This window comes from Echinops telfairi, unplaced genomic scaffold, assembly GCF_000313985.2.
Source record: "Echinops telfairi isolate 266 unplaced genomic scaffold, ASM31398v2 ScPeMD7_2291;HRSCAF=2852, whole genome shotgun sequence".
Lineage (NCBI taxonomy): Eukaryota > Metazoa > Chordata > Mammalia > Afrosoricida > Tenrecidae > Echinops > Echinops telfairi.
The window spans coordinates 26,722,514-26,730,045 of NW_022106189.1; positions in this window are offsets into that span (position 1 = coordinate 26,722,514).

Consider the following 7,532-nt stretch of genomic DNA (forward strand, 5'->3'; position numbering starts at 1 on the left):
GGTATCAAATGGTGAGTTAGAACTCCTGGCCTAATGATTTCAATTCTTCTTTTAATACCCTTCTTTATCTATTTTTAAATCCAGCAAAATATAATGAAGTTTAGAACAAAGAGTATATAAATTGGTCAACATTAAAATTCAACACAAAACAAAGAGGTGCATCAACAGTCATATTTAACTAGCACTATGGATTCCTATCTTTTGCTGATAGATTGATCAGGAGAGAGTGCCCTTAGCAAGAGTGAAATATAAGCCGGAGGTCTCATGCAGTCATCTGTGGGAAGTAAGAGTAAAACAAACAACAATAGCATGTCAACATTAAGTTGATCCCTGCTCACAGCAACCCTTATGCAACCGAGTAGAACTACTCAGATAGGATTTCTAAGTCTGTCATCTTTATGGTACCTGACCACCATCGCTTTCTCTTGTGAAGAACTTGAAACCAACCATTTGCAACTGAGTGTTTAATCACTGTGCCAAAGAGCTGCTGGGGAAGTTGGGGATAGTATTAAAAATAGAAATTGTTGACGGACCCAGAGACTACTGTTGCAAAAAAAAAAACCAACCAGGTGGTCATGGAAGGTCATTGTCATACTATCCATAGAACATGCCAAAGGAGAAAACAGAAAAGTAGGATGGGAGTGGAGCACATCAAGATATGAGACAGAGTGCTATTTTGGAGCCTAAATCCAGAGCTCTGATTCTCTGAGTCCATTGCATCAATCTGCATCTTGCTCCTTCTAGGTAATTTCTTCTGTTGCCTCATCTTGACTTTTGTTAGGTATGATCACATGTCAATTATGATTTCTAGCAGTGATTAGTGCTCAAAAAATGACCTGAAGTTCCTGGAATAAATCTTCAAATAAAACCAATAACTTTTCTCTGTATAACTTAGATTTCAGCTCATCCGGCCTCTCTCTATGGAAGGTGTCAAGAGACAGGGTCTCCTAAGTACTGGCACTTTGGAGAGTTTAAGAAGCTTAGAAGTAGACCTCTGAAAGCAGGAGGCAAGAGCACACCTATAACATGTTGTGATTCACTTTCTATTTGAATCCCACTACAATGTGCCAAGATAAATTAGCACGGTCGCTGGGGAAGCAGCATCATTTGCTTAGGCATCCTCATATAAAGAGCACTGTTTTCCTGATGCTGACCATCTGTACCTCCTAAGCAGAGGGACTCTGGTTTTGTGCAAGCCCTTTAGAAGGAAGGACATTGTTACAGAGCTGTAAGCCATGTTGTACAGTCAGTCAGATCTGGTAGGAACAGCCGCAGATGGACATTGATGGATTTGGCAATTAGATCATCCTAACATCTAATATGTAAAAGGCACATATTTCTGTCTCTCTTAAAGACTTCCTGGGATGCTGGTCATAGCTCAGGCTTGCTTCTGTCAATACAACAGTAAATTTCAGGGGAATAAATAGTAGCTGGACTTGTTTGAGTAAGCTTTCTGTGAGGGTTATTTTAAAGGACAGCAGTCAACTATACTTTGCCTCCTTCGTGTGATAGCCTCTTCCTCCCCACACACTCTCCAAAGGGGGCTGCTGAAGTTTTAGCTCGATGATGAAGTTTTGGTTCTCTTCTTAAAGATGGCACATTACTTAAGGGCTTGGCCTCCAGAGGGGCTGAGTTTTAGTCTTAGGTTCCCAGAATTGTAGTTCCTGTTAGCTGTGGTTGACTCGTCCCTCCACACATAGTCACTCCACACAATGGAAATAAATGCTGACTGATCATGTGCTATCCACATGATTGGTCGTCGTGGGTAGAATAGAACTATGTAAAGGATAAATGGAGAATTAAATCAGGCTTAAATGGTTCATAGAATGGAAATCTAATCCTTGGATACTTTATTACAGGGTATCATTTTCAGTAGTTCAACAAGTGTTATTACAGCAAGAACGTTGGCTCAGTTCACGAACACACTGGTTAAAATGTTAAATGTCTGTTCTTTTGGCTGTAGTTATGTCAACGCATGGCAGACACACTAGTTATCTCCTGTTGAATCGTTCTGGCAGGTGGTGATAAATGTCTTTGATTAATGAAACATTAGGGATCAAATTAAATATTACTGAATACATGTAGTGTCTCTAGTAGACAAGATCTTTCAATATATGTAGCCTTTTTCATGGGTGGAAAATAGTAACATCGAATAATAAAAGATAATTTTTGTTGACCACTTTTCACATGGTAAGCACTTCTCTATGAGCTTTGTGGTATTCTCTTTTGAATGCTTGTAACAAGCCTATAAGACAGGTTTAATAGTCATTTTCATTTTACAGATGAGAAACACTTAGTATTATGCCCAACTCTTTATAATGGATCTGGCTCAAGATCTTATGTTCTTAGCCACTGTTATATGTGTGTGTGTAATTTTATCTATATTATTATCTGTTATTATTATGTTACATATATTTTATAGGCTATTTATAGTAACTAGATAACAAATAGCATATATGATAAGACAATAACAATAAAATATTCTAATAATGCCTCTACCTAAACAATAGGGCCAGACATATCAGGCCCTTTTCCCCATAACTATAAATGTTATTTTATGAAGACAAAGGGTCTTTCCTCAGAGACATGATTAAGCATGGTGACGCAGGGAGATTCTGTTGGATTATCCATAATGTGCCCTAATTTCAATCCCCATTGGCTTGACAAGAAGCATGGGGAAGTGATAGCTACAGAAATTGAGATGGTGTTGTCAAGATGGAGTCAGAGATTGAGATGATGTCACCACAAATGAATTCCAGCCGCCAGGAATGTGTTTTCCTCTATTACCTTCAGAAAAAGATTACCACCTCACTGCCATCCAGTCTAGGGTAGACCTGCTCCTGTGGGTTTCTGGGACTGTAACTCTTTCAGAGAGGAGAAAGCCTTAACTTTGTCCTTCAAAGCAGGTGGTTTTGAACTGGTGACCCCAGAGTTTAGTAACCAACATGTAACCAGATCAGTTTTACTTTTTTCCTGAGTTTAGACCAGTGAAATTATGATGTCATGATAACCACCATAACATGCAGAGAAAGCATTTTTGATGTTTTAAGCCACAACCTAGTTAAAACCAGTTACTGTCACATTAACTCCAACTCATAGCAACCGACGCGATGTATGTCAGAATAGGATTTTGATACGTTGTGAGATATATATATTTTTAAATCTCTTATTTCAATAGTAGATCACCAGACCTTTCTTCTGAGGTGCCTCTGGGTGGCCTTGAACCCCTGAACTTTCTATTAGCAGCAGGAAGTGGTAACCCCATGGACCAGCAAGGAACTACTCAAGGGAAATTTTTTCAGTAGTATGTTGCAGCAGCTACATGAAACTGACACAGTTTGGGAAAGACCGTCAACACGGAGTATTAAGTATGTCAATGTATGTATTAGGGAAATCATATTTGAAATAGCATTACTCGGTGATAACTCCCTGAAGTACAGATTATATTTAATCATATCTAGTCAAAAACTATCAGTTCAGATGGACACTTCTTAGCTTTAAATCAGAATCTGCTCTTCATATAGAAGGCCTCTCTGTTCCAAAAGCCTGTACTTGATTTATCTTTATCCTGGAGAAGTAGCTCTGCTATCTCAGCGATTAAATGCTCTGATGCTAACTGAAAGGTTAGCAGTTCGAGTCCACCAGCTACTCCAAGTGAGAGCGATGTGGTACTCTGTGGCTGTGAAGATCCACAGGCTTGGAAATGCTGTGGGGCTGGGGGTGGGGGGTTTCTGCTCTCTCCAACAGGATCACTGGAAGGGTTTCATTTGTTTGCTGTTTTATTCTTGGAGGAAGGTGGAGTGTTTCTTTCTTGCCACTTGTCACTCAAACTCCTCACAATATGTTTAGGCACCTATGCCACTTTTGCAAACAAACACAAACTTTACTCTGGCTAGAATGAAGATCTTTCATTTTGAAAAGTAGGCATACTTACTTTCAAAGATTTGTGTGTGTCTTATGTTTTGGTGGTAAGGTGCCATTGAGTTGGTTCCAGCTCTTAGCAAGCCAATGTCCAGCGGAAGGAAACTTTGCCCTATTCTCTACTATTCTAACAATTGTTATTATGTTTGAGCACATGGTGGCAGCACTGTGTAATTCGTTGAAACTATTCTCAAGGAGAGGAATTGGCACAGTGGCTTCAACTCTTCTTCATGCCTCTCTACTAAGCATCATGTCCTTTTTCAAGATGAGTTGCTCCTGATAACATATCCAAAGGACGTGAGATGGAGTCTCGCCATCCTTAGCTCGAAGGAGCCTTCATAAATAAAAGGCCATCCCTCCTAGAGTCCAGATATATATGAGCCCTGATGGTGTAGTGGCTACATGTTGGGCCACTCATTGGAAGGTCAACCGTTCTACTTCCTTTCTTGTCAAATGATTATTTTTCTTAGGATAAAGAAAACAACATTTTCCTGATAGATGTTGACTTCTCATTTGGACTATGCTGTCTGTAGAAATGCACCAGACAGCCATAAAAGACCAGCATATTTCCAAAGGAACAACATCAAGCTTCAGGTGGAAAATGTGTTTTGTTGTATCACGGTCGGACACTTAAAGGATGACGCTAAACAAGGCTTCACACCCTCTGACCCGGGTTTCCTCATCTCCAGGTTTGAGAGTATTGCTCTGTGGCCTAATTTTCCATAGCAAAGTCTCATCTATGCACCAAATAAATGGAATTACCAAGTAAGGAAATAAACGTGACTCTATTTTTAAATTGGAAATGTATATATATATGAGAGCATAAGTAAAATATTTAAGTTCACAGTTTTGAGAAAACGTCTTTTTTGTGTGTTAAGCCTCTGTGTTGACAAAAGATACATGAAATTGTTATGCCATTTACGAAGCAAATTTGAGGAGTTGGAAGAAGATGGCATCCAGCTAGATTTATACGCACGGAGTTCCTGCTCCCACACTAGAAAATTGGGAGGTAAGGTGAATGAGACTGGGAGGCAGAGTCCTGAAATTAGAATCAGGGTACTAGGGTTTGTCCTGAATGCCACTTAAAAAAAAAAATTCACTCATAAAGCAAACTGAGAATGTACTAAATCGCTCTAGGCTCAGTGTGCTGGTATCGTCGGCTCTGTCCCATCAGCTACCAGTGCCCAAGGCAGCTAGTATCAGTTTGCACAGGCTGACCCCCGAAAGTGGCATAATCCCAGATTCCAGGAGAACTTCTGATGAAAGTTAGTCACAAGACCCTCTACCAGAGCACCCCACGCTATTGGCTGCCTTGAGCTCATATTCTGGGGGTTGGGGTTCACGGGTAGCCAGATTTGGAGCAATTGAAAAGACCTAAGGACATTTACATGACATAGTCCAGGAGGTAAATTCAGTTCCAGTTGGCTGAGAAGAAAACAACCTCGCTAATAAGCTAGATCTCCTTTTCTGGGGGTCAGTGTGACAGCCCTCAAATCAGGGCACTCCATGAGCCCAATATAAAAAAGAGAGAAAAATATTTTCTTGGTAAAAACTGCAAACCCCAGGCTCATTGTTTAACTCCATGACAGCTGGTAGAATGAGTCCTTTAATATATGTTAGTATAATAAGGGAGCCTATGCTAAGGAATGCCAGAGTTAACTGCTGAGCCCAGAGGTTTTCAACATAACAAAGACCCCCCTCCCCCAGCTGTCTTGGCACAAGCTAGAACATCTTCAGAAGGCCAACAGGGGGAGGTACTGTCCACCCTCAGTGATCCTACACACAATTGGGGAGGCCCTGCCTGTCTTCCGTATTGCTGGTGGATCCCCAGCCTGTCCTGGGACCCAACATGGGGTCCTCCACCTGCTGCAGTGCTGCATACAGCACAAGACAGCTATACCAGTGATCTCCAGCACTCAACACCACTGCAGGAACTGCTGCCTGGCTTCTACTGTGATCTTGCCTTCAAGGGTAATTCCACCCAGCATCTGTGGGAGCCTACAACAAGTGGGCACAGCACCCCGCTAACTTGGGGAAGAGTTGGAACTTCTCCAGGCCCAGGGTCAGGCTATCAATCCTCAGTTATCTCCTTACTTACTATTATTTTCTTCTCTCTTTATTCTCTCTCCCTTCTGTCTTCCCCACTGCAGTTGGTTTCAGCAGGTCCAGGTTTGTTTGTTTTTCTTCCTTTTCTCTCTTTTTCTTCTTCTCTCCCTCTCTTTCCTTTCATATGCCACTGCTGGCTTCTGGGCCAATTCCGTCCGCCTAAGGCAACTCCTCCTAACTATCAGGGAGCACTCGAGACTTCCCTCTGTGAGAGTGCTGCACATCACACAAGGCAGCACTGACAGCCCTCTACAGCGCACCACACTGCCGAGGAAACCTCAATCTCTTCTCTACGGTTATCTCGACAATGAGGGCAATTCCACCCGGAACTAAAAGGGTACATCAACCTGCCACCTGGGGGCAGGGTTTAAACCCCACCAGTCCCACATTCAGGTGATCAGGGATCAGCTATCTCCTTACTCATTATTTTTTTCTTCTCTTTTTTTTCACCATAATCAATCTTAATGAGCACAGTTGTGTTTTTTCCCCCCTTTCCCCCTGTGATAGTGCTGCACACGTCACAAGGCAGTCTTACACAGTACAGTGCGGGGTTCAGGTATCTTTTTATATATTTTTTTCTTCTCTTTTATTTCTTTATTTTCTTCTTCTTTCACTTTTTCTTCTTTTTCCTCTTCTTCTATCTCTTCTCTCTTTCCCACCAGTCTCAGCAGATTCAGTTTTCTATTTGTTGTTGTATTTTTGACACTTTGTTTTTACTTTTGTTTTAAATTTGCATTTGTGTGTAAGTTTTAGTGTTTTTTAAATTTTCCCTCTCATCTTTTTTTCCTCCTTTCACTCTTTTTATTCTTTTCACCCTCTATTTCCTTTCACAAGACACTACCAACCTCAGGGCCACTACCCTCCACTTAGGACTATTCTGTCTGACCAGTTGGGCGAGCTCCTGCTCACAATTGTTGGCTTTACATGCAGCTGGAGAAATAATGCCCATCTTCCACTGTACCCAAGCAGCTGGGGGACTTCCCCTTCTGGAAGAACTTTGAGGAAACGCTCAGCCACCTACGACCCAAAGGCCTACAAGTAACTGGGGGACTCCTGCCCACTGTCTGTTGTGTTCCACGCTGCTGTGAGAACATATGCCCAAATTCCATGGTGATCTCTCTGACAAGAGTAATTCCGACTGTAATCTATGATGTTCTACACCATGGAAGGTACACTCCCATGGCCTCTGCAGCACTCCAGTTGCAGAAATAAACACCACCTAAGGTGCTCCCAGCACCGGGAGAAACACTGCAACAGTTGCTGAGAGATCTTCCAGTGAAACGACATCTTTGTGGGCCCACAACCACCTGACCATCATCCCATGAGAGAACTATCCAACTCACATTCCAGGAGTGAGTATCACTGAGATACAGGAGAGGAAAAACAAGAAAACTATGGGGAAAATTAATGTAGCTAAAAGTTGGTTCTTTGAAAGGTTTAACAGAATTGATAGACTGCTGGCAAACCTAACCAAAAGAAAGAAGGAACACATTTTGTTTTTGTTT